The 27,374-nt window shown below is 34.7% G+C and overlaps 1 protein-coding gene across 9 annotated transcripts in view; it reads right to left on the bottom strand.

Annotated features, from left to right (window-relative positions):
• LOC133822490 (uncharacterized) overlaps positions 1–11,000 on the bottom strand; it is a 42,515-nt gene extending 31,515 nt beyond the window's left edge. For 3 of the 9 annotated variants that reach the window (XR_009887895.1, XR_009887897.1, XR_009887899.1), the window contains exon 1: positions 10,801–10,996. The gene's annotated coding sequence lies outside the window, so the exon portion shown is untranslated. Of the gene's footprint in view, positions 1–3,931; positions 6,958–10,800 lie in introns of those variants that run through there. The other 6 variants (XR_009887900.1, XM_062254840.1, XR_009887902.1 and 3 more) reach the window with 5 other exon arrangements.
• Between the last annotated feature and the right edge of the window lie 16,374 nt (positions 11,001–27,374).

The raw sequence follows: 27,374 nt of genomic DNA, 5'->3' as shown, positions 1-27,374 counted from the left end.
ATCTTATACTATATTTTAAGATTTTATTTTCAAAAATTAAATTGAATCTTCTTATACTATCTTTTGTCCGATGAATGAGGCTTGAAATATTTTATTTGTATTTTTTGTTCTGTTTATTCAGTTCATTTACAAAACATGAAGTTCACCAATTGTTGATCCTGATCAATTAATTGTCACACATCATAATGATTCTACCATAATTATATCATATATTTTGATCATCGAGGTAAGTATGTCAACTTTAAGATTGCTATTCATAGTTTCAAGACGATTATATTTTTTAATAATGATTTGAAGTGTATATGATTGTGAATTCAATAATTATTCACCAACAATCTGTTTTGTTTCTTAAATTTATAGTTTTCGATGATAATTTTCAGGTAATGTTGCTTTTCATAGACTTGTTTTGTTTCATATATTCGGACAGTTATTCAAGTTAGTTTTCTACTAATAGTTTATTATTTTAATTAGGATAAATAACATTTTTAACCCTCGAACTATAATCACTATATGATCGTGCTCCCGAATGATAAAAATTTCCCCCGAATTATATACGTTATTGAAATATGAGACTTTAGATTTAGTCCTAGGTAGTTAACAGATTGATGATATGACATTTTTTTGTTAATGTGGGAGTCTCATGTATAGAATAATTATCAATTTTACCCCCGAAGTTTGACCAATACCAAATTGTGCCATTTTTCCTTTTCTTTTCTTTTACAATATAAAATAAATCAATTTTAGAATAAAAAATTAAAATAAATACTAAAACAAAGAAAAAAAAATTAATTAAAGAGGAGGACGAATGACGAATGTATTAAACAAATAAAAAAACTTTTAATTAAGAGGAAAATGAAAAATGGGAAAAAACTTTGTTTTATGAATTATTTTTAATTTTTATTTTAAGATGTATTTATTTTATATTGTAAAAGAAAAGAAAAAGTAAAAAAATTATTTGTTATTAATTCGATTTTTAATTTTTGAATGTTTGAAAAATTATTTAATTAATTTGAAACTTTTAGTACTGTTTATTTTAAAATTATTATTATTTTAAGAAAAAAATTAAATTAGTTTTAATTAAAAAAAATGCACAATTTGGTAGTGATCAATATTCGGAAGACAAAATTGCTAATTATTCTACACATAGCACCGACGCATCAATAGAAAAATGTCACATCATCAATCTGTTAGTCACATATGACGAAATCTAACAAAAGTCTCATTTTTCAATAACGTGTATAATTCATGGGGAATTTTTAACATCGCAAATCATCCGAGGGGCACGATTATATTGTGGTCATAGTTCAGGGGTAATAATGTTATTTATTCTATTAATTATAAAGGAATGTATTGTTTAATTTGTTTAGTTATTTATTTAATGAACAAGTTCTTATCTTTTCAAATAAAAAAATGGGTAAATACTCATTTAGTACTTTGTGTTTTATCGAAATACAGACTTGGTACTCTATGTTTTCAATAATGTTTATCTGGTATCCTATAATTTAAAATCGTACTCAAATTTGATCAGTAAAATTTTATCAATATGACCAAATTGCCCTCAATTATATGAGTTTCAAATTCAAATTTAACTACTCAATTACATAAAACTGATGACAGTTTGATAATATTGAGTAAATTTATTGATCAAATTTGAGTCTAGGGTACCAAATATGTACGATTTCAAATTATAGGGGTACCAAATGAGCATTATTGAACACATAAAGTACCAAGTTTGTATTTCGACAAAAAAACAAGGTATCAAATGGTTATTTACCATAAAAATATTTTATTTCAAATTAGTTTGTATTGTTTCAATAATTTGAGCAATTTTTTCATAATTATTTTCTCAATCCAAGAATTCTTTTTGGGAGTGATTGATTTACCATTAAGATACAATTTAAAGTTTTTGAAAACTAAAATATAAATGTGCCCACATAATTCTTGATTGGTAGGTCATTTCCAAAGCTAAATTCAAAACAAGTTTTTTTAAAATGAATAATAATTACACATGTAAATATAAAACAACAATTTCTCATTTTCTACAAATCCTCAAAAATCAGACTAAAATAAATATGTCCCACAGCTATTTAAAATACAATATCACAAACCAATCAATAATTGTAAAAGCTGAATTTTTTTTTTTTATATATATTCTTATTTTTGACGAAACGGTTACATTATTGGGCTTTTTTTATTAGGGTACATGTTTTTAATATGATATACATAAACAATACTACATATTTTTGTAATAATAATAATAATACAAAACATATACCAAAAAACAAAACAATTGGTATTGTATTGATGAGAGATATATAAAAGCTTCCTTTTATCTTTACTAGCCCTAACAAAAAATTAGCAAAAGATGCATGTATTGTGGAATAATAAAAAAAAAGGAAATAATCACCTACATATAATACGAACCATATGAGTCACCCAAATTCAAAATTTGAATGTTTTTTTGCAGAAAATATCACAAGAAAATCGGATTACACAGAGGCTGCCAAAGTTAGAAGCTGAAATTTTTCGATAAGACATTACTAAACAAAAAGGTATATTCTGATTCAAATTTGTTTTTAATCTATTCAAAATAAAAAAATGTTGTAATCGGACGTTAGTATTGGTACTATTTTTCAGCATTTTTCACGACAAGGTGTGGTTCTCATATTACTAATGTATATTATAATCAGACTTTGTTGTTTGTCTATTTCTTAATATCTCTGTTTATCGTGAGATTTAATTTTTTAGAAATATGTTTATAAATGTAAAGATTGTAAGCATGCATAAATCTTCTGAAATAGGTATCTAGATTGAAATAGATATCTGGATTTTAATATTGACAAATAAATACGTTGAAAGTCATTTATGTTCAAAATAAACATAGAAGTTTATTTTTGGGTACAGCATGACAACCCAAACATTTTAAAAAAAACTCTATGAAAATCCATTAAATATTAAAATATTACTAGTTTGGCCCTTATGTTTTGCTCGGATACTCGATCGGCCCCTATGTTTTGTTAAATGACAAATTGGACACTGTATCTTGTAAAATGGAACAAAATGATACCCTGAGACCGATTTTGGTCAAACAATTTTTCAATATGACTAAAAATAGATTTGTTTATTGTGATTCAAACAAATTTGTTTATAACTACTCGATATATTGCATATTAAAAAAAACTACATAAAAGTGTATTCACAAAAACATAATATGAAAAAGGGCTTTTTTCATTATTATATTTATGACAAAGTATTTTTCCATATATACATAGATTTAAAGTTTCTTTCATTAATGTATATTCATAAGTTTTTTCTTTTAAATCTACGACTTACCTTAAGAGGAGTTTGTTGCTTTTAGTTTTCACGCTACTTAACATATATATATATATTATATTATATGTGGAGTATATTAAGTCTCACTCCTATACATATACCTGCCAAAAAAAATTGCATTTATAAAAGTTTTTTTTAAGACAATATGTATGTATACATTTATGTGCACAGACGACAGGTGAAGTTTTTTTTCTTCTGTCATGATTAGAGAAAACAACCAAATCTCACTTTATATAATGTATATTATGATTGTAGATAATGGGTTGATTATTATGCATAATTTATTAATATATATTAGTTATATTACGAGTTTTACAAGATCAAAGAGTTTAAGTTATGTCTCTTTGTGTTTTTTTTATCAGTATATGTAGATGCAAAGTCCAAGAACCTACACAGCACATGAAGTATCATGAGATACTCATTTAAGTAAGGTAATAGAAGTTACTTGTATTTTATAAGGTCAAATTTGTATGACTTTATAGCCTCGTCCTTGGACCTTCATCAGCCATTAGAGGTTGATATTTTTTGTATTAATAGTAAAAGGCATGCATCCCTAGTGTAACCAAATGAAACCTAAAGCAACTTTAAAAACTCAATGAAACTCATAGAAACTTAAAACAATTTATGTTAATTTCATCCTTATGCAACTCATATAACTCACTACAACCTCAAATGGATACTCAATGCAACATCAAATGAAAGTCTAATGTAAGTCTATGCAACCCAATGCAACCTAAAATAACTTTAAAAAATCATATGCTAATTTCATCCTTATGCAACTCACTCCCACCTCAAATGAAAGCTCAGGCAATATAAAACAACTTTAATAAAAAAAGCTAATTTGCAAATTTCATTCTTATGCAACCTCACATGCAAGCCAATGCAACCTCAAGCAACCATTTGCAACATCAAATGCAAATCCATGCATCCCCAATGTAACCAAATTCAACCCAAAGTAACTTTAAAAAACTCAATGAAACTCATGGCAACCTAAACACAATTTATGTTAATTTCATCCTTATGCAACTCATACAACCCACTGCAACCTCAAATGCATACTCAATGCAACTTCAAATGAAAGTCCAATGGAAGTCTATGCAAACCAATGCAACCTAAAATAACTTTCAAAAAATCATATGCTAATTTCATCCTTATGAAATACACTCCAACATCAAATGCAAGCTCAATGCAATCTCATGCAACACTAGCCATGTGTTGTTTTAGGTTGCATGTGGTTGCATTCGTAATTCATATAGATAACTCACATTAGGAGTTGCAGTGGGTTGCGCTTGGACTAGCCATGTGTTGCTTTAGGTTACATGTGGTTGCATGCGTAATTCATATGTATAACTCACATTAGGAGTTGCAGTGGGTTGCACTTGGACTAGCCATGTGTTGATTTAGGTTGCATGTGGTTGCATTCGTAATTCGTATGGATAACTCACATTAGGAGTTGCAATGAATTGCAGTGGGTTGCACTTGGACTAGCCATGTGTTGTTTTAGGTTGCATGTGGTTGCATTCGTAATTCATATGGATAACTCACATTAGGAGTTGTAGTGGGTTGCACTTGGACTAGCCATGAGTTGCTTTAGGTTGCATTCGTAATTCATATGTATAACTCACATTAGATTACATGAACATGCATTTGAGATTGTAGTCGGTTGCTTGAGTTTGCATTGGGATTGCATTTGAGGTTGGTTTAGGCCATATGAGTTACATAACGATGAAATTAACATATGAGTTTTAAAGTTGCATGCATGTGCTTACATTTGAGATTGCAATGGGTTGTTTTAATTGCATTTGAGGTTGCTTTGGATTGCATAAGTATCAAATTTGCAAATAATTTTTTTAAAGTTTCTTTATGTTGCATGAGGTTGCATTAGAGATTGCAATGAGTTGCTTGGGGTTGCATAGAATTGCATTTGAGGTTATAATAGGTTGCATTCAATTGCATAGGATTTGAGATTGTCGTAGGTTACTTGAGGTTGCATTGGGTTGCATGAGCTTGCATTTTGCAGTGGATTGCATGAGTTGCATAAGGATGATTAAGTTGCATAATGATGTTGCTTAAGTTGATTTAGTTGCATTTGAGGTTACAATGAGTTGTTTTAGATTACATTGGACTTGCATTTGAAGTTGTAGTGGGTTGCATGAGTTGCATAAGGATGAAATTTACAAATGAGCTTTCTAAAATTACTTTAGGTTGCATTGGATTGTATGAGATTGCATGGGGTTGCATTGATCTTGCATTTATGGTTGCATTAGTTGCATCGTGATTAAATTAGCATATGAGTTTTTAAGTTGCAATAGGTTGCATGAGCTTGCATTTGAGGTTGCGTAAGTTACATAAGATTGAAATTTGCAAATGAGCTTTTTAAAGTTGCATTAGATTGCATTGGGTTGTCATTTGAGGTTGTAGAGGATTGCATGAGTTTCATAAGGATGGAAGAAGAAAATGAAAAATAATGATTTATTTACCTTCTGAGTTAAAAGTGGTCTTGCACCATTACAAGGAAAATCCTTGGAAACAAACTTAAACTCTATGAAAAATATATGCAAAAAGTTACTTAAGAAAACTTCAAATTCAACAATCTATAAGATATTATATATAGGAGAAAAAATAAATCATATATATGTGCAAGGTGGAACTTATGATTTATATATTTAATAAGATCGTGTACAGTATTTTTATCACTATTTAAAGATTTTTTTCTTTTTTGAATGATGTGAAATTTGAAAATTATGATGATGTACCGTGCAAATCATTTGTTTTTAAAAGTTGAAATATATTTATAAAGGGGAGTGGTTCTACTTGTATAAAGTGAAATTCTTTGATGAATAAATAAACTCTTTATGTTAACTTGGTTTTATGACACGGGAGAGAAAGAGCATAAGAAATAGTAAAGAAGAAATAAAAATAAATATTTAAACTGTAATTTTGAATAAATATTTTTATAAAAATGATAAGAAAAAATAAATAACGTAAATATGAAAAATAATGATAAAAGACCGTATAAGGGATAATTTCCCTATGAAAAATATTAAAAACAATTAAAAAATAAAATAAATTATTTATTTCCTTATGTATATAAATCATGTATAGAGAACTTGTATTAGATTTGTTTATCACTACTCAATATAAGGCATATAAAAAAAAAATCTAAAGTAAAATTACAAATACATAATTTGAAACATATTAAACTCAATTGAAAAAGACATGGAAATAAAATAAATCATTTATTTCATGATATATATAAATCATATATACAATACCTCTATTTTGTTTATATTTTGATATTTTTTAATGAGCTAAGCAATTGAATTTTATAATATCCATCATAATTTATAAACTAATCATTGTTTATTTTCATTCAACAATATTCAAACAACTGTTTATGTTTACTACAATGATATTTGGAAAGACCGTTTTACATACAAGAACTTTCAGGTGACCGACATACTCATACCAAATGAATATAGCTTCCAACAACTGAATGATATGATTTTAAAGAAACTCAAACTACATCCAAATTTCACAAGTCTTAAAATACATTTTCAACCAGGTCTTGCCATACCTCCAATGATCATAGATAATGATGATTCAATGTATTTTTTTACGGAACTACACAAGAGGAATGCAGATCAAACACAACATCTTTTAATAATAGGTTTTAAAGAGAAATCAATCATCAATCAAATTAAACAACATCACCATATTGCGAGTACAATTAAAAAGCAACTAGAATATTTATCAACTCCAAAAAAGTAAAAATATAACACAACAATAAGATATAAAACTTAACAACAAACTTGATTAGTTACAATATATTATAAATATTTAAAAATAAACCAACTAGTTTAATTGACAAAAATGTTAAAAATAAACTAAGACTACTAAACTAGCACCAATATTTTTGAAAAATAAAACAAAAAAAAAAGATTTAATATAAACAGAATAATTTATAATAATTATATAAATTAGATAAACATCATATTAAACGCACAAAAAAGGTACAAAATGCAATATAAACTAAACTGAAATATTTTAGACAATAAAAAAAATAGCACAAGATATACCATAAGAACAAATGAACAACACTAAAAAATATATGCATAAAATATAAACCTAATGAAACAAATATAAATGTATATTAAAAACTAAGATAATAGCAACTCAACATTGACCCTGTTCGGCATGGTTTTGGAAGAGATTTTGAAGTCTTAAAATTACTTTTAAGTGTATTTTGATGAAATATATAAATAGCTTTTTGAATTTAAAAGAGCTTTTAAGAGAAGCAGTGACTCACCAGCTTTTTCAGGAAAGACTTCTAAAAAAACACGGGAAGTTATTTTCTTGTTTTAATAAATCTTTCATAATACCTATTTTACCCCTATTTTTTATAAAACAAAAAAATAAATTACATCTTTGTCCTAAATTGTGAAGATAACAGTTATATAATACAATTTCTTTTTTCTTAAAACGTATTCTATCTAATTTTTCTAAAAAAATCTACATACGATTTTTTTTTAGTTTTTATTTTTTTTATTATTGTTTTATATATAGAATTTATTTCTCCAACTACATTTAGATTTTTATATTTGAATATTTAATTTAAAATTTTAGATTTTTTGTTAATTATGTTTAGAATTTTATGATTTTATATTTATTAATTAATATTAATTCATATATGTATGCAATTAGAAAGAACGATTAATTTTCAAATGAGTTCAAATATAACATATATTATTATCATTATAAACATATATTTATGGTTAAATTTGATATTTATTTTATCAGTGCTTTTATGCAATATATACCAAACACTCTAAAAAGTTATTCAACAAAGAAAAAAGCTCTTTTAAAATATAAATCCAAACAAGAATTAGAAAGCTCAAACTTTTACTTTTCTTCTTCTTATGTCTAAAAGTAAAAGTAAAAACTATGCCAAACAGGCCATTAAGTATAGAAAATAAAACTACCAAAATGGAAGCTTCTGAATATGTTGATTCCGATTAGCAAGGGGAAATGCTGGAAAGTTGCATTTTTAAATCAAATAAAATTAATTTAAATTTGAAAAAACATAAAATATTAAAACACTTACCATATTTAACCATACAAAACAAAACTAAATAAACTAATATTTATTATAATGGGGTATAAAAATGGTGTGAAAATGTAATTAGTACACATACTATTATTATTGTAACTCTTATAGATTTTTGTTATGCAAAATGTAATTTTTCCTATATTATTTTTAAATCATTCCATTATATATTATGTATTTTATCCAAATTATGTATTTTAAAATATTTATTATTTTATTTTATAAAAATTATATTAATTTTCAACAAAGACTTTAAACGGTGTATATTCTTATTTTTGTTATGTAAGTTGTAAGTTGTTGTTCACTACTGTAAAATTGGGCTTTTCCGACACCCAACCACGACAGTCAACAACTCTGTTGACCGTCGTAATTACTTAGCCGGACTCTACGCCGACAGTTAAAAACTGTAGGCATAGAAACCAACGCCGACAGTTAATAACTGTCACCGTTGCTTTTGACTGTCACTGTTGACCCTAACGCAGATAGTTAATTCGAGACCAATGCTGGCAGTTAAAAATTGTCGCTATTGACCCCAACGTCGACAATTAATTCAAGACCAATGCCGACAATTAAAAATTGTCGATATTGATCAACCATATTGTCCCTTATAAAATGAATGTGGGCCTCATATGTGTGTAGAGAATAATTCATGGCTTACGTCCATTAAGGTTTGTTTGGAATTTGGAATGTATATATATAGGCATGCATTTTCATGTAACATGTACATAAGTAATTATATATAGATCAACTTGTTATATAAAACCATTATATCTGTTGGTTATATACTTGTTTTGACCTGCATTCAAGAGAGGGACCCAATATTGAGCCACATATTGCCGTGAACAGTTTTCGGCGCAACTTTTTTTTATGACCGTATATATTGTAGCTATTTAGAGCATCCTGCAAATTTTCAGAAAATTCCGAATAGTTTACAGTACCGAAAACTAGGTTAAAACATGTTGTTTGCAAGCAACAGCGACACTTAATAACTGTCGGCGTTGCTAGTAACAATAACACCTAATAACTATCGGCGTTGCTAGTAACAATAACACCTAATAACTATCGGCATTGCCCTACAACAGCGACAATTTTTAACTGTCGGCGTTGCCAGCAACAGCGACACCTAATAACTATTGGCGTTGTCCGCAACATCGACATTTTTTAACTATTAGCATAGCTATCCCGCCCCGGCATAAGTAAATACAACAGTTAGTCGACTGTCATTGTTGTTCAATAGCGTAGTAGTGGTTGTAAGTTAGTTAACGTAACCTTTCAAAAAAATTAATTATTTTTTATTTTGGAAGGAAAAAACATTGGTTATTGTAAGAGTATTATCTTTATTTATTTTTTATTACTTTTCAATAGTGTGCTTCATTTTATTAATTTTTCTTTTAACTTTTTTTCTTCTTCTTCACTTTCTTTTGATCCCTATTTACACTTCATGATTTTTTGATATACATTCTTTCTTCTATTTTATGTATTTTATTATTTCAAAAACTAAATCATAACAGGTGGACATATATTTATTAATTAAAATAATATTTATCGTAATAGTAATTATATTTTACTTACATGTATACTTGTTATTTGTAATTTGGCTCCGGTAATTGGGTTTTCCTCACAACGTCACTATAGAGAGCTTAGATCAAATGGTAACACTTTCGTGGACTTCAAAGATAACTTTTTTGCCTCTTTGTTCTTTCCAACTCACAAGAATAATTTTCTTCTCAAACTTATATTGGAAGACTTTTTTACCAATGTAAAAAATATTTATTATTCTATTATTCAGTAACGGGTTTGCTTATATTTGTTTATTTTGTAGGTTGTTATTCTTTTCGAATATAATAGAGAGTCATCCTTCTTGGTAGCAGACACAGTGACATCATTGTTGTTGATATCGTGAACTCAATGTTATGCCTTTCTTAGTAGTTTCCACCTATTTCTCTTTCTTAGTGGTTTCCCCAGAAATGAAATCGCCTCCCAGATTTTCCCCTACGATTTCTCTAATAAAAAATTGACCCAAAACAAGATTTCCAGCTAGTTTTCTGCAGAATTCGACCCCAAATAAACTATGCAACTAGCATACAACTTCAAGGCACCATTTAAACTTTCAATTACAACCTAAAACCATGAATTGAGACTTTAGGGTTCTAAAATCCATTTTCCCCCCAAATACGAAAATCAACACAATTTATGGATTCCAATATGAATTCAGAACCTATAGCGATAGTCTAACATGTTTCCAAACTCCATATACTGATCTAAACACCTTAGAATCATTAATTTTTTAAAATTAGACCCAAAATCCCAATTTCCCTCAAGAACATAAATGAAGAACATAGGGAAAAACAAATTCGTACCTCAGTTGTGATTGAATCCCCAAGGTTAAAGATGGCCCTGTACTGCTGCTAATCCATCTTCTTGACACTTAATTCCCTTCTAGACTCCTCAAAGTTTGAAAATGCTTGATCTTAGCCTTGGGTGCTTAGTGTTTTGCTGAGTTTGAAGAGAAAACAAGGTGGATGATGAATAGGCTAGAACGTGTAAGAGAAACCTTCAACACTTGGTTTTTCTCTAATTATATGGTCAAATTACTATTCCGTCCCTTCCATTTACTTAACCCCTTAATTAACCTCAAGGATAATTTGGTCATTTCGCTTAAAATTCTAATTTCACCACTTACCTCCAAATATCCAACTAATCATCAAAATTCCACTAATGCCCACTAAGCATACAAATAACACCTATTAATTTTATTCCATCAATATCCTCAAGGTGTGAAAATTCACAAAATACCCCTAAGCTCGACCGTATTTTTCATGCTGTGACTTTTCCCCTAAAAATGTCTGAAAGGATCCATTCACCAAAAATAACATATATCCACATAATAATGTGGTCACAATGCACATATCACATAAAATTTACAAATATGCTATCAACATGTCAAAATTACAAAAATATCATTTTTTATCGTCAAAAAAGAGTTTTTAAACACATTTAATGCACATAATCAAGCACAATCAATTATATAATAATATAGTTTACAATAATTTTATTCGTCCCCTTAAAGCATGTTATTTGAGTTACTAAACATCATTAGGAGCTCTGGGCATTACAATGAAAGGTTGGGTAAGCAAGAACAAAATAGCATAAAAGTTCAATGAAGGAATTACCTGACAATGAAAGAAAGAACAAAAGAGTAGAAAAGTCCATAATAATTTGTCAATGTTCTTGATTTTTCTTAGTTTCTAATTTAATTTTAAATTATTTTTATTAATTAAAAAATATTTGTAATTATTTTTTATTTTAAATCAACTAAAATAATTTTTTTTATTTTTTTGAAGAAAAAAATAATTTTTTATTAATGACTTACACCACAAATTATGAAGTGGATGATTCATGTTGGCAAATCCCAGTCTAGAACCAACAAGATTGTTGGTTTGCCAACAAATTTGTAGTTTGAGAGGTATTGGCCCAAAAAATAAAGAATGGAAGTTTAAGCGAAAGAAAATATAAAAATAATGGTGGTTTTTCCACAAATTACTGTTAACTTATTGGGTTTATACCTGTTTGGACCATGTGTTTTTCCCCATTACTTTTTGGACCATATATTTTGTAAAATTGTTAAAATAGAACCCTAAACTCAATTTTGATGAAGAAAAAATTGAATATAACAACACAGTTTTTAAGCAGAATGATTTTATTTTTGTTCTAAATTATAGTTTGGTAAATTATTTGTGATTTTAGTTGAGAAAACATTGACCAAAATCGGGTTTATGGTTCTATTTTAACCATTTTACAAAACATAGGGTCCAAAAAGTAATTTGTCAAAACATAAAGTCCAAACAGGTAATGGAAAAAACACAGGGTCCAAAAATGTATAAACCCTAACTTATTTATATTTGTTAAAGAGCAAGGGACCAAATAAAATAGATAGTTGTGGATTGTAAATTCTTTGGGTCCACAAAAATAAATTTCTTAGACCATCTCCAATGGATGATGTATAATTTATGCTAAATTTGACCCAAAACATGTGTCAATGATATATTTGAGCCACTTTTTGCATTTGTGCTCCAATGCACAAGGTGCAAACTAGCTAAAAAAAGTCAATATAACTATTAATGTTTATTGAAAATATACAAAAATAATTAATTTTTTTTATTAAAAGATAAATTAAATTTTAAAAAATTAATAATTTGTATTGATGAGTGGCAAAGAAGTAATTAAAAATGTGATATTTATTGTGGGCTAAATTTGGCACAACTTTCAGCATGTGTCAAATTATTTGACACATATTTTAGACCATCAATGGAGTTCAATTTTATGAAGATAAGCTATAAAATGGCTATACACTACTTTTATAGTACTCTATTGGAGATGCTCTTACTATGTAGAGGGATGAAAGGCTCGTAGACCAAAAAATTAAAATGATTAAACAACTTAATATTATTATTTACACTATATAAAAAGTTACTTTTTTTTCTTCCTATTATACCAGATAAAAAAAAACATTCAATCCAACTTCACCTTCTACTAGAAGTGGAAATGGGGTTGGAAATGCCTCCCCCGTCCTCGTTCCCATTCCCACCTTGCCTATTCTCCAATGAGGATAGTAATCCCCATCAGGGTTAGGGACCCCAATGAGGACTCATCTATGTAAAATAAAATAAGAAATACAATATATATACATATTAATAAAAAATGACAAATTTAAAATATAATATATATATATGTGGGAATTCTATAATGGGGGCACTACTTTTGTCCTTACTGGTAAAAATTTCTCTATTTTTGGTACATGGAGAAATTATAATATAATATATATATTATGGTGTATATTATAGTTATAGTAAGCCTGCTATCAATTTTTAGAAAATTTCAAATAATTTACGGTGCCGAAAAACATAGTTTAAAATAGTCAGTTGCACACGAATAAAAAATATGCATGCGTGCAACTGACAGTTTGAACTTCGTTTTCGATACGGTAAATTATTCAGAATTTCTTAAAAATTGGTGAAATATATGATATAACTACAATGTATACCGTCATATAAAAAATATGTTTTTAAATTTTTTTAAGTGCCAAAAACAAAAATATCTCTATCGATGGGAGACAAAAGTAGGGCATTTATTATAGAATTTTCTTATGTATTATATGAAAATAGAAAGAAAAAAAACAACTATCATATACAATATATATACATGTATAAAAATAACATTAAATAAATAAATAAAAAATTAAATGGAGTAGAGATTGGATGACGAGTGCTACCTTGTCCTCGCCCTCTCCGAACATCAATAATGGGAAATGGCCCGAAATGCCCTTATCCCTTCCCATTTCCCATTTAAATGGGAAATACGAAAATTTTTAATAGCTACCTTCTAATCTTCAATACCTCATATTCAATCAATCCTCATACCCCTTTTTGTCTTAGTCTCTTTCTCAGTTATTGGTGTAACGATGACAAAAGAAAGGGGTCGTGTAGGGTCATGCATGATCCCAAGTTAAGTCCTAACTACACTCCTCTTTTCTATACTATAATACTCTTTTATTCCATACACCTACCTTTATCCCCACCGACAATTTCCATAATTAATACAAAAACCCATCTCCTCCTCTCATTTATTGTCGTTTTCTTTGGTTACAATCACAATCTTGTCGTTTGAATGCTTAACCATAACCAGGTCAGCCTTTAAGCCTTAAGGACTCACTGGAACAGAAAACATACAGCTTTTTCCTCTATTTTAAAAATGCTAAAAACTGATTTTTTGAAAACAATTAGAAGTATTTGACATTGTTCTCATAAAATAATTTTTAAAAATTAAGTTACAAAAAATCAAAAATTTTGAGAATAACAATTTTTTTTTTATTGTTTTCAATTTTTTTATCTATTTTTTTTCCTTCATAATACATTTTTTAATTATTATTATCTCACATAATTTATTCTAACAAAACTTTCTCTATCATCACTTTATATCATATCACTTTCTCTCTTCTCATTGTTTCTCTCTTCTCGCTTTCTATCTTCTCATTCTCTCTCTCATCACTTTCTACTTTCTCATTTTCTCTCATCACTTATTATATCATCATTTTATCTCTCATCACTTTGTCTTTATATTTCGCTGTCTTTATTTTTTTTTCTTCACTTTATCTCTCATTTTTTCTGGTGTTATCCCCGTTTTGCCCCGGAATACGTGGCACCACATAATAGGTCTACGGGCTCTTTCATAGAGATCAAATGCCCAGCCTAAGCCCAATTGACAAGGAGGACGAGAGGCCTACTGGCCCAATTCTCAATGAGCCCAACACTATTCAATGGGCATCACCATAACGAGGGATTCGGGACCAAGGTTCTGGCCCAGCTCATCTTCCTGATCTGATTTAATGGCATCATCCGAGATGAGAATAAGGGTGAAGCTCAACTTTCTGAATTGACTGAAACAATAGTAAATAAACCCGAGATCTAAGAAAACGAATCGGGGCCTTAGTAAACGAACCGGAAGATTAGTAGATGAACCCGGACCTGGCATTCGGGTTGGCATGATTGAACTCCCCTGACATTGACACATTCCCGAGAAACACGGAGTTTGGCCTCTCCAACTAACCTGCAGAAGAGGTTACTTATAGAATGTACGCTGATATTGGGGAACAGTACTGTTACTGATCTGATGGATCCTGTCCCCAGGATCTTCTTAGAAGCCCACGCGGACCAGTTTGAAACTACGTACTGTTTTCAGTTGTAAAGCGTGGTTATGCCCAAGCCGGCCCAATGTGCCCTGATTAGTGTGTATTATTTAGCAAAGTTTTTTATATTAAGCCTCCATTAGCGAGTGAACCATGATTATATCCCTAATAGACCCAGGTTAATCTGGCCCAAGCCCACTGCACCCAACTACCTATAAATAGGACTAGTTGTGCATTGTAGAAGGGATCCCAAAATTTTCTCTTGTAACAATTACTCTACTCGAATTCGCAGAAAACTCCATTGCTAAAGCTCTCTAAGCTCTAACACAATAGACTCATGGACTAAGACTCTTTAACGCCCCAACCACGTAAAAACCCTTGTGTGATTATCTTTAAATCATTTCTTTTGGCTCTCTTATCTTTCATAATTCTAGTTTCCGAAAAAATCGGTAAACATTTTGGTGCTTTCATTGAAAGCCGAAGAAAACTTAAAAGGATCTTGAACGTCTGCAACAATGGTGAACACTAGACACACCGTATTTGATCCTTCCCAAAAACAACAATAAGACAATGAGGAACCATTGCCCAACCAACCTCTCCCTCAGTGCCAACCTGAGGATACACCCTACCAAATGCCTCTGCCTGACGATTCCCAGAGTTTCGAGGATGGGGCTGACTACGAGGAGGGTTACTTTGAGGGAGACGAAGAAAATGAAGGGGAATACCAGGATCATGAGGCTGAAGATCCTGCTAACCCTGAAGAAGAGATGAATCTCGATCAAGAGGACCCATAAGTGGTCCGTCTGAGACAACAAGTCCTGGAACAAGAGGCCAGGATAGCTGAACAGAAAGAGGTCACCTGCCAGATGTAAGAATCCCTCCTGGCTCTTTAGGCCTTCATTGCTGCCCAAGGATTGGCAGCCAATCCTCCGACCGTTCCGCCTTGGGGAACACAACTGCCAGCCCCACCGATTAGGACCGGTGCGCTGAAAAACACAAGCCCAATCCCTCTTCAATGACCACATCCCGGAGAGGGCCCGTCGAAGCCGGTTCAAGAAAAAGGAAAAGCCAAGTGATTAGAGGTGAAAAGTGTACCTTTATTGTGTTAGGAACGAGTTTCCTAATACGCAGCGGAAAGGTGTTGTGGTTGGCCCAGTGCACAACAAAATTTTTGTAACATATTTAAACTACCTTTAAATATGAGGATCCATTAATATACATACATTAATCATAAGCAAGATACTAATAGAAATCATACCTCTTGAAGCCTATCAAGTGTCCTTTCTATCTTTTCGTATTTAGAACGATCTTCCTATCCAAGCCGCTCCCACGTACTCACACCAAGATCTTCCAAAGCGTTCTCTACACTTCAAGAAATGTGTGGGCACTTAGAGAATGAAGGATAGTTTATTTGTGATTCTTCTTGATGTACTCAACTCATGAGATCAAGAGAATAGGTCTGAGAATTGGTTCTTTTTTTCAGGGAGAGAGAAAACTATCGTTCTACTTTTCACAGAGCGAATGTTCTGAGTTGTCTCACACTCATTTCTCTTCTTGTCTATAATAATAATCTGATCAGTCTTACTTAACAGAAAATATTCAAAATTTAAAAATAAATCTGTAACCATTTTACAATTTACTTTTTAATTAATCAATTATTCCATTAATGAAAAAATCCAAAAACCAATTTTTGAATTATCCATTAATTAATTAATTAAATAAATAAATTTGAAAATCACATCCCTGAAAAATTCTGTCCTACACGCCACACACAGTCCTGGACTGTGTGTGAACGTGTAGCTTCCTAATTTATAGGGATATTGGTTTTTCAAATTTTATTTAATTATTTATTCAAATTACTTTGTCAGATAAGTTCTAACAACCTGATAACTAATTCAAATTTGAATTCAAATTAATTATCTATTTAATTAATTATCAAATATAATTAATTATTTGAATAAATATTAATCTTTTAAATTCAAATCCAATTTGAACTTATCAGATTATTTTCTCCCACTCAAATAAAGATATTTAATTAATTCTACCAATTAATTAAATCCAAAATTTTCGAAAATAAATATTTAATTAATCATAATTTCGAAAATTACAATTAATTAATTATTTAATTAAATTTCAAAATTTAATTTAATTATTTAGTATAATTTCGAAAATTATACAATAATTAAATATTAATTAATTTTGTTAACTACAACTAATTTGTAATTAATTAATTAATCACTATTATCATATAATTGCATATTTGGCCTGAAGAACAAGTTTCTTCTTAAATATGTCTTTAAACTATTTTCCCTTCATATCAACTCTTACCTTGAACAGTGTTGATAGAGCCGCTATGGGGACCTATGGACCTATAATTCCAAGCTCCAATAAATTTGAGATTATTAATTAAACTCTTTAATTAAATAATCTTAATTTATTAATCTCATGATTATTCCACTATAAATATGAGATTGAACTCTTGTAATTATAGACATTTCATTTACTGAGTACTTTATAATCATAAAGCGTCCATTGATTTAATCATTGCATACAACTTGACCCTCTAATAATGGTTCATAATTAATCGGGAATAAAATTACCGTTTTACCCTTTTAATTATGTCTTGTTTCCTTAAGTACCATTGACTCTACTAGTGAAGGTTAATTCATAACTAAATTATGAATTTGAGCTCAATAACCTTTCAGTTCCAAAAGTCAACCCTTAAGAGAACCATCATTCAATCTCTTGCGAGAAGGTATAGATTCCATATCTGTATACTATGTCCCTAGCCATCTATATTAATGAGTTCCCAAAACAAAAGTTTTTAGCCTGATCATTCTGACAGACCCTAACAAGTGAATCAAAGAACTCATATAACATAAACAGGAGTTCATAGTAACCTCAGGATTAAGATCTATTTGTATATGATCATCGGTTGATATATTTAATTAATACTTCGAAACGGTATTTAACTAAGTAATAATAAACATATCTGGTCCAGTTCTATATATTCTCTAATATATAAAGCACCTCCACTAAAGTGTCCTACCACACTAGTGATCCGGATCTAGATCACATGTATTCATAATACTAGTGGACCGTACTTGCAGTAATTAATCTAAAGATTCCATAACTTTATTTTACAGCGAACTATTCAAGTTCATTTATCTCAAACACAATCCTCTCGTACTAATACGTGTTTGAGATTACATTCATGAACTTAGGAATTTTCCTGATATTTACATAATATTATCATAGAATAATATAGTCCATAAAATATATGCATAACAAATTCAATTTATTTATTTATTTCATAAAAACAATGTCTACTACATATGCTTTCACGGCACATCTCCAACATATTGATCTTAAATGTCAAAATAAATTAAGTTTTGATTATTCTTTTCATTTAATTAATATGATATATTTTATGAATGAAAATATTTGATTATGATTTAATTTATTGTTATTTTGTAGGAATTAAATTTGCATTTTGGCATAAAGAAAAAGAAAGAATAAATAAAGAGTTAAAACTGAAAATCAATTGAAAAAAAAATGACATTCTTGAAGCCCAAAATTAGGCCCAGAATTCAGCCTATGACTCAAGGCCCAACCAGCCACCAAGTCGAAGCCAGCCGTCTACCAGCCGAGCCGAGCCACCGAGCTGCAGAGCCACCTGACGCCTAATGCCTGCCAGCCACCTGTTCGCCTCCTTCAACCATGTGTCAATCCCCAGCAGCCCACGTAGCACAAACCCAACATATCCATCAGCTTTCCCATGCCTCCTTCAGCATAGCTCCAACAGGCCCATGGTACCAGTCTCTTCCCTTCAGCCTCATTCCAGCCTGAGCCCAGCTCTTCCCAACGAAGGCCATTCAAAGCCCAGCAACTTCCAGTCGCACTCCAACACTTTCAACACCCAAGCTCCTCCTTCAACGAAGCCTTTGACCCAAGCTTCAACCAGTTTGCCCAATACGCCCAAGCAGCCCAGCCTCCCACCGTTGACCCAACTTTTGACCAATGCATGCCCATCTGAAGCAGCCCAATCCTCCTAGCCAGTGCCTATGTGGCGCGCTCCCATTGGCTGGGAGTGGGTCAAAACCCTCATCTGCCACCAGCCACTTTCAACCCATATTTTGTGGGTATTGGGCCTTGCAAAATTGCCATTTTGAGCTTTAAAGCTCATCTTTTTTGGTGCTTTTGAAAAAGGGCATTTTGACCATACACAAAAATAACTAGGTTAATATTTATAATAAGATTTGATTTTTCAAAATCATATTTTATTATTAATATTTCAGATTTATTTTGTAAACCCCAAATTGTTGTTTAATTTATTTTTAGTCATTTTATCCCTCTATAAATAGGGACTCTCATTCACATTATGTATGTAATTTTTAGGTAGCAAAACTCTACCAAATTTTAGTCTCATTTCTCATATTTTCTCTCTAGAATTTCATGAGAATGTCTAGCATAATAGGCTAACCTTCTTAGGAAGGTTAGGATGATCCTATATGCACTATGACTTTGTTTGGTATTTTTGATTCACCATGTGCTTAAAGTTTATATATTTTAGTGATTTATTTTCTTTCATCTCTACTTCTTCATCTTATTATCTATATTTATGTTTACTAATAGTATATAGATTTTGTCATGCACTTTCTATGTATTATCAAATTAGTGAAAATAATATAGATAATATCTTTATCATTTTCTCCATCTCACTCATATATATGTACTTTTGCTAAAATCTATATAGAATTAATCATGCTCTTTCTATGTATTTTATAAATAGTAAAAGTAATACTTGTGTTAGGTTTTATGTCCAATCTTTTATTGCATTATTGCCAATGGTATAATGTCATTTTTAGATTTCTCATAAGATTTATCTCATCTTTCCATGGTAAAGAATAATAATCACATGAATACATTTTTGTAAAACATATTTGTGCTTCAATGTTAAATCTTCCAAATGAATAGTTGGGATGTGAACTTATCATTTGTGTAACTTTTGTGAATCAAAGATCCAAATAAATAAGTATGCATATTGGTGACTCTTGATCCTTCCTACTTGTTACCTATTGTTACATCACACTTTATTCTATCTTTATTTCTAATCTTTAAATTTCAAAAACAACAAAAATATCATTTGTTCTATTTTCCTCACATTATTTATCTCTAACATTTATTTATTGATTAACTTTATTTCTTTGCCTCCTTGTGGAATCGACCGCTCGATCTATACTACGACAACCGCTAAGTGGAAGTCACGTTTGGGCGTTAAACACCAAGATGGCTGACCTTGTGGGAAAAGCAAACCCCCAGAGGAAAACTCATCCCGGCCCAAAATTCGGGGCCAACCCAGGGCAGCTCCCTAGGAAAGAACAGATGCGTCCCGTCCTAGGACGGGATCATCCGATCGATCTGCAAGGGAAGCGCCCATAGGGTGCCAAGTCCCGGAGTGTCCCTAGACGGACTGTACGGGAACAACAGTTCCATCCCAGTGCTTCAGTGAACAAGGATCACAGAGGACACCAGCGCGCAGAAGATCCGGAAACCATCTGTTCGGGAGATGATACTTCCAGGATAGATTTGCGCAACGGCCTCAATGCCCGAAAGGAATGGGCCTGCAAGGAAAAGATCTGCCCCCGAGGTGGGGATCTGAGGAATAACCTCAACGACAAGAGGAACGAAAGAGTCCCTCTAGACGACAGAATGGTTTGTTCATGGAATAGTTGGCTGCATTAAATAAGGTCACAGACCGCTTGGTTTGGAAGCAAGAAGGAGGAGGTTTTGATTCCGAAGAGGAGGAAAAAAACCATGCGCCAAACACATCCTGGATGTGGTGCTACCAAAAGGGTTCAAAATGCTGAACCTACCTACTTACACTAGGAACACAAATCCCAGGGACCACTTGTCCCGCTACAATCGCCTGATGACTGTAGCTCACATTTGTGACAACGACAAGTGCTTGTGCTTCTCAATCACTCTGGACGGACCCGCGGAGGAGTGGTGGAAAAGACTCAAGCCGGGATAAATCCAGTCTTGGTCCGAATTGCAATCGACATTTCGCAAACATTTTGTGGCCGCCATGAGGATGGATATGCAAATCAGTGCCCTCGCCAATATCAAGCAGCTCCCCACGGAGACCCCCAAGGCCTATATTTAGCGCTTCACGAAGGATGCCTCAAAACCAAGGTGGACGACGGACAGCGCCTGGTGGCTCTCCAGTCCGGGATCTGAGCCGGGTCCCTTCTCTAGGACGATATGCAGCGCAGCAAGGTGGCCACCCTTGAAGAATTCATAAGGAGGGCACAAGGCTTTATCAACTGGGAGGAGGCCCGTATCCAAGCTTTCGGGTGGCAGTCGGCCCCCCAGTCGGGTGCCCAGACCTTTCCTGGATATGGGATGCAATATCCCACAAACCATTATTTGACACCCTCAATGGCGCTAGGATCAACTAGCACTCATGGAATGACCTTCCCAGCCCCGACGGTCTATGGTCCCAATTCATCGACCTATGCACCAGTCGGATACAATGCTGCTCCCGGTGGAGCCCAGTCGTCTCTTATTGAGGGAACAGAGGCAAGTGTGAACCCCTCACGGGGGAAGAGATTGGGCAAAGGATAGAACCGACTCGAACCCTCCAAAAAGAGCAAAAGGGGTTACGAACCCCAATACACAGAATATACCAACTTGGTGGACACTAGGGAGAACATATATTTGGCAACAGGGAGTACGATCCATTACCGAAAACCTACCCCCATGTTCAAAGGGGGAAAGAACTAAAGGGACACCAACAAATAGTGTGCCCATCACAAGGACATGGGTCATATGACCGAGGAATGTCGTAAACTAAAGGACGAAATTGAAAATTTGATCAAGTTTGGGCATCTCCACCAATGGGTCAGAATGCCAGTGGGAGTTCCGGGACTGCCAGCAGCTCCCAGATAACCTACGGCCCCGGGTGCACCTGGATCATACTGACCTCCCCAGGGAGGATACGCTACAGGTTCGGGAGCACATGCCCTTCACGGGCCCCCGATTGTGTAAACACTTGGGCCAAAAATGCCCTATCCTTTCGGAACCGCTCCCCCACAGATAGATGGCCACGTGGCCACCATATCAGGAGAGCCGCATCTAGGAGGACCGTCTCGGAATGATCGAAAACACTACCTCAGTGAACTCAACCACGACCACGAGGTATGTGCCTTGGTTCAAACTCCGGTGCAACACCCTAAGTTGATGAACTTACCCATCACATTCACGGAAAAGGATGCCCAGAACGTCCACTTCCCGCATCACGATCCTTTGGTCATCAATGCACAAATCGCCAACAAAATGGTGTCCAGGGTGTTGGTAGACGACGAAAGCTCCATCAATGTGCTATTCAAGTCAACCTTCACTGCCATTGGCTTGACCAAGGCAGATTTGGCCTCATGCCCAACGCAGATACATTACTCCCGATGGGGAAAATCCAATTGCCCGTAACGTTGGGGAACGAGATCCAGGGTTTGTTCAAATTTTGTACATTCGTAGTAGTGGACTGCCCCACCGCTTAAAACATTATTTTTGGTCATCCCGCACTGGTCGATTTCGGGGCCATCACCTCCATCCACCACCTCTACATGAAATTCCCTTGCAACAATGGAGGGGTGGGAATTGTCCGGGGAGACCAGAAGAGCGCTCGTAAGTGTTATCACGTCTCTGTCCGACCAATTTACATGGTCTGTGAAGAGCTTCTTGAGATGGAGATTGTTGATCCAATCTTGCACCCTCCCCCGGTGCGGAGGGTGGCTTGGGACGAAGATGAATTGGATCCGCAACTAGGAGCGGAAAAGGCACTAGAACCCGTGGAAGAGATAGAGGAGGTGTGCATCAGTGACAGCGACCCGACCAAAGTAATCCAGGCCGGGAAGAACCTGAACTCAGAAGTCAGGGCTGCCATTATTGCCCGAGTCAAAGAAAACCAGGACCTCCTGGCTTGGTCTTATGCGGATATGACCGGGATTGACTGCAACGCCATATGTCACGCCCTGAACATTGACGAAAATGAAACTCTAGTCCGACAGAAGTGGATACCTCTTAGGGCAGAGAGGGTCAAAGCCCTCAAATTAGAAGTTGAAAAGTTATCCTCGATCAAATTCATCCGGGAGGCCTTGTATCCCATTTGGCTGGCCAATCCGGTGTTGGTACCAAAGCCGAACGGGACGTGGAGAACTTGCATCGATTTCACTGATCTTAACAAGGCCTGCCCCAAAGATTGTTTCCCTTTGCCTTGGATCAATCAGATGGTAGATGCAACTTCCAGGTATGAGATGTTGAGTTTCATGGACGCCTACTCCGGATATAACCAAATCTTAATGCACATAGTAGACTAGGAACACACCAACTTCTAGACAGACAAGGGTGTGTACTGCTACATTGTCATGCCCTTTGGGCTCAAGAACGCCGGAGCCACTTATCAGAGACTAGTAAATAGAATGTTTCGGGCCCAGTTGGGAAGGAACATGGAGGTCTACATAGAAAACATGCTGGTGAAGTCCAAGACCTCTGTAGGACATGCTGATGATTTGGAAAAGGCATTTTCCATCATTCGGAAGTATGAATGAAGCTGAACCCCAAGAAGTGCACCTTTGGCGTTGCATCTGGGAATTTCCTAGGCTTCATAGTAAGCTCACGAGGAATAGAGGCCAACCCAGACAAGATCAAAGCGTTGATAGAAATGCCCTTACCACGGAAGCACAAAGAGCCTGACGGAAAGAATAGCGGCCCTAAGTTGCTTTGTCTCAAAGTCCACGGATAAGTGCATCCCGTTCTTCAAAATCCTACGCAGAAGCCAGAGGTTCGAATGGACGGACAAATGTGAAAAGGCCATCTAGAAGCTGAAGGAACACCTGGCCCAAGCACCAATCTTGGCAAAGCTAGTGGATGGGGAGCCGTTATACCTTTATCTAGCCGTGTCCGAACACGCCATTAGCGTCGCACTAGTGCGGGAAGAGGGAAAGGTCTAGCTCCCGGTCTATTATGTGAGCAAAAGGTTGTTGGGCATAGAGTCCAGATACTTGCTAATTGAGAAATTAACATTTTTCTTACTGATCGCATCCCGAAAGCTGAGACCTTACTTTCAAGCCCATGCCATAAAGGTACTGACGAACCATCCCCTACGGTAAGTGTTACAGAAACCCGAGTCATCAGGGAGACTCCTGAAGTGGGCCATGGAGCTTAGTCAGTTCGAAATTGCATATGTCCCCAGGATTTCAATCAAAGGGCAGGCCCTGGCCGACTTCATCATGGAGTGCATCGGGATCACTGAAGATGAAGAACCCGTCGACCCCACCGCGCCTCTGTAGAAGGTCTTCGTGGATGGAGCCTCAAAAGAAAAGGGGTCTAGGATCATCGTAATATCCTCCAAGGACATTAGTTGCAGAGCGCCCTATGCTTCCAGTTTGTATTATCGAACAGCGAGGCCGAGCACGAAGCCATGTTAGCTGGATTACATTTGGCCCGAGAAGTAGGGGCAACAAATATAGAAGTCTACAGTGACTCCTAATTGATGGTCGGGCAACTCTTGGGGGAATACCAAACGAAGGGGGAAAGGATGGCCACCTATGTGATGCGAGCCCGAGAGTTACTCCAATCCTTCAAGAAATATTTCATCTGCCAAATCCCCAGGAAACAACATGTGTTTGTAGACACATTGGCAAAGTTGGCCACGATGTTGAAGCAAAGCTCTCTGGGCTTGTCCCGATCAACCATCTTCCCGCACCCAGTATTCAGACCCCCACCATCAACGCCATATATTACTACACGTCTTGGATGGGTCCTCTCATCCACTACTTAACCACGAGGGGGTTGCCCGCGGATAGAGTGGCCGCTAGGAAACTTCAGTACTAGGCTCCTAGATATGTCATGATGGATGACAAACTCTACCGCCGGGGGTTATCCATGTTGTATCTCTAGTGCGTATCTGGGACAAAAATGAGTGCAATCATGCACGAAGTGCACAAAGGTTTCTGCGGAGATCACATAGCCGGACTCAGCTTGTCCAAGAAAATCTTAAGGCAAGGATATTTTTGGCCCACGATGAAGAAGGATTGTGTTGATTACGTCCGCAAGTACAAACAGTGCCAAAGGTACGCGAAGATCCCATGAGCCCCTCCAACGGAAATAGCCTTGATGACCACTCCTTGGCCCTTTACGGTGTGGGGAATCAATTTGGTAGAATCGCTCCTGACTGGGCAAGGTGGTGTAAAATATGCCATCATGGCTGTCGACTATTACACCAAGTGGGTCGAGGCAGAACCAATGGGCACCATCACCTCCAAAAAGGCCCTGGACTTCGTCATCAACAACATTGTGTGCCGGTATGGCCTCCCTCATAAAATCGTGTCCGAAAACGGGAAGCAATTTGACAGCATCCATTTCACTGACTTCTGTGAAAGACATGGAATCATCAAAAACTTCTCCACGGTCGCTAGGCCTCAAGAAAACGAGCAAACAGAGGTCGTGAACAAGATCTTGAAGGGGACATTAAAAAAAAGCTTCAAGCCTGCAAGAGCAAGTGGCCAAAAGAACTACCCCGCGTCTTATGGGCATACTGGACCACAGAAATAACGTCTACTGGACATACTCCCTACTCAATGGTATACAAATATGAAGATGCCATCCCAGTGGAAACGACAGTCCCGTCTCATAGGCGAGACACGTATGATCCCGTCCAGAACCACGCATTACTCCAAGAATCCTTAGACCTCATTGAAGAAATCCGGGAAGAATCTCAGGTTTAGCTGAAAATGTATTAGGGAAAGATTGCCAGGCACTTTAACTCTAAAGTTAGAAGTTGAAAAATTGAAACCGGTGATCTAGTCCTCAGAAGAGTCTTCCCTGCAACCCAAGATCTGGGAGTGGGGGTTCTAGGACCAAATTGGGAAGGAATCTATGAAATCCAAAATGAAGTGTGTCTAAGAACGTATCGCTTAAGGCGACTGGACAGAACAGAAGTCCCAAGGGCCTGGAACGCAAAACACCTCCGCCGGTACTATCAGTAGTCGGGAGGGCCTGATTTTGTTATTAATTTTTCTTGTAAACAATGTACACCTCATGGAAATTTCTTACTTAATAAAATGCTGTGTACAAAACATTATAAAGAAATAAAAGTTCGCATCCGTCGTCATTCTTTTTTTGACAAGTGACCCAAGATTACAGTCTTCGATCACTTGGGGGGTATGACCATCTATACGAACAAGTCCAGGAATAAAAACAAAACAGGATGCAAAGCGTAAAGTTTTGTCCTGATCCGGACCGTATAGACGGGGGGTACAAAACCCAACAGGACACAAGGCTCATGCCCAGTCTTAACCCGAACATATATGGTATGGGGGGTACAAAATCCAAAAGGATGCAAGGCTCAGGCCAGTCTTAACCCAAACATACACGATCCAGGGCGTTGTTTAAAATGGCCCAGAACCACTGGAACGCGAGTCTTAGGTCTGCGTTGTTTGAAATTAGTCTTATAAAAGGCCCATGACGTTGGAACCTAACCCCTAGGTTCAAAATAAGCTAATCAACTAATCTCTGATGGCTTACGCCGTTGGAACTTGAACATCAGAATCAGGAGAAATAAATTTAACAATAGTTAATAACTCACTAGGGGTCCAGGCTGTTGGAACCTGAGTGATAGGATTGAAGAGAGTTAACTAATTAAGTCATATCCAAAAGAATCCTCTGAATGTCCAGGTCGTTTGAGCCTGAACTACGAAATCGGGATAAAAAAGCTAAGTTGTAGTGATAAGTCCGAAATGGTCCAGGCCATCAAGACCCAAACACGGGCCCCCGGACAGGCTAAATGCCTTCTACAAACTTTCCCTAGTGGTCCCAGCCGTTAGAATTGGGACCAAACATTCGACTCATTTTCATGCAAAGTGTTAGAACACTTAGTGAATTTTAGAGGAAAAATAAACGAATAAAGAAAAAAGGGGAAAAACATTGTGCAAGAAATAAAATCAATGTATACAAGCAAAACAAGAAAACTTGTCTTGGACACATCCACGTCCATAAAAGTAATACAAATATAAACAAACAAAAAGAAGCCTTGATTACAACTTAAAGGCCCGGGCCTAGGTTTCGCTTTGGTCCGGAGCATCTAGGGCGGTTTCAGCTCGTTCGTCCCCAGCCAAAAGCTCCACATCAACTTTCTCCTTGGCCTCAAACTCAGCTTTCTTCATGGCAGGATCAGGATAAATGCAGAGG

Source organism: Humulus lupulus, chromosome 3, assembly GCF_963169125.1.
Source record: "Humulus lupulus chromosome 3, drHumLupu1.1, whole genome shotgun sequence".
Lineage (NCBI taxonomy): Eukaryota > Viridiplantae > Streptophyta > Magnoliopsida > Rosales > Cannabaceae > Humulus > Humulus lupulus.
The sequence above is the reverse complement of the archived record's forward strand: the minus strand, read 5'-3'. Positions and strand labels throughout refer to the sequence as shown.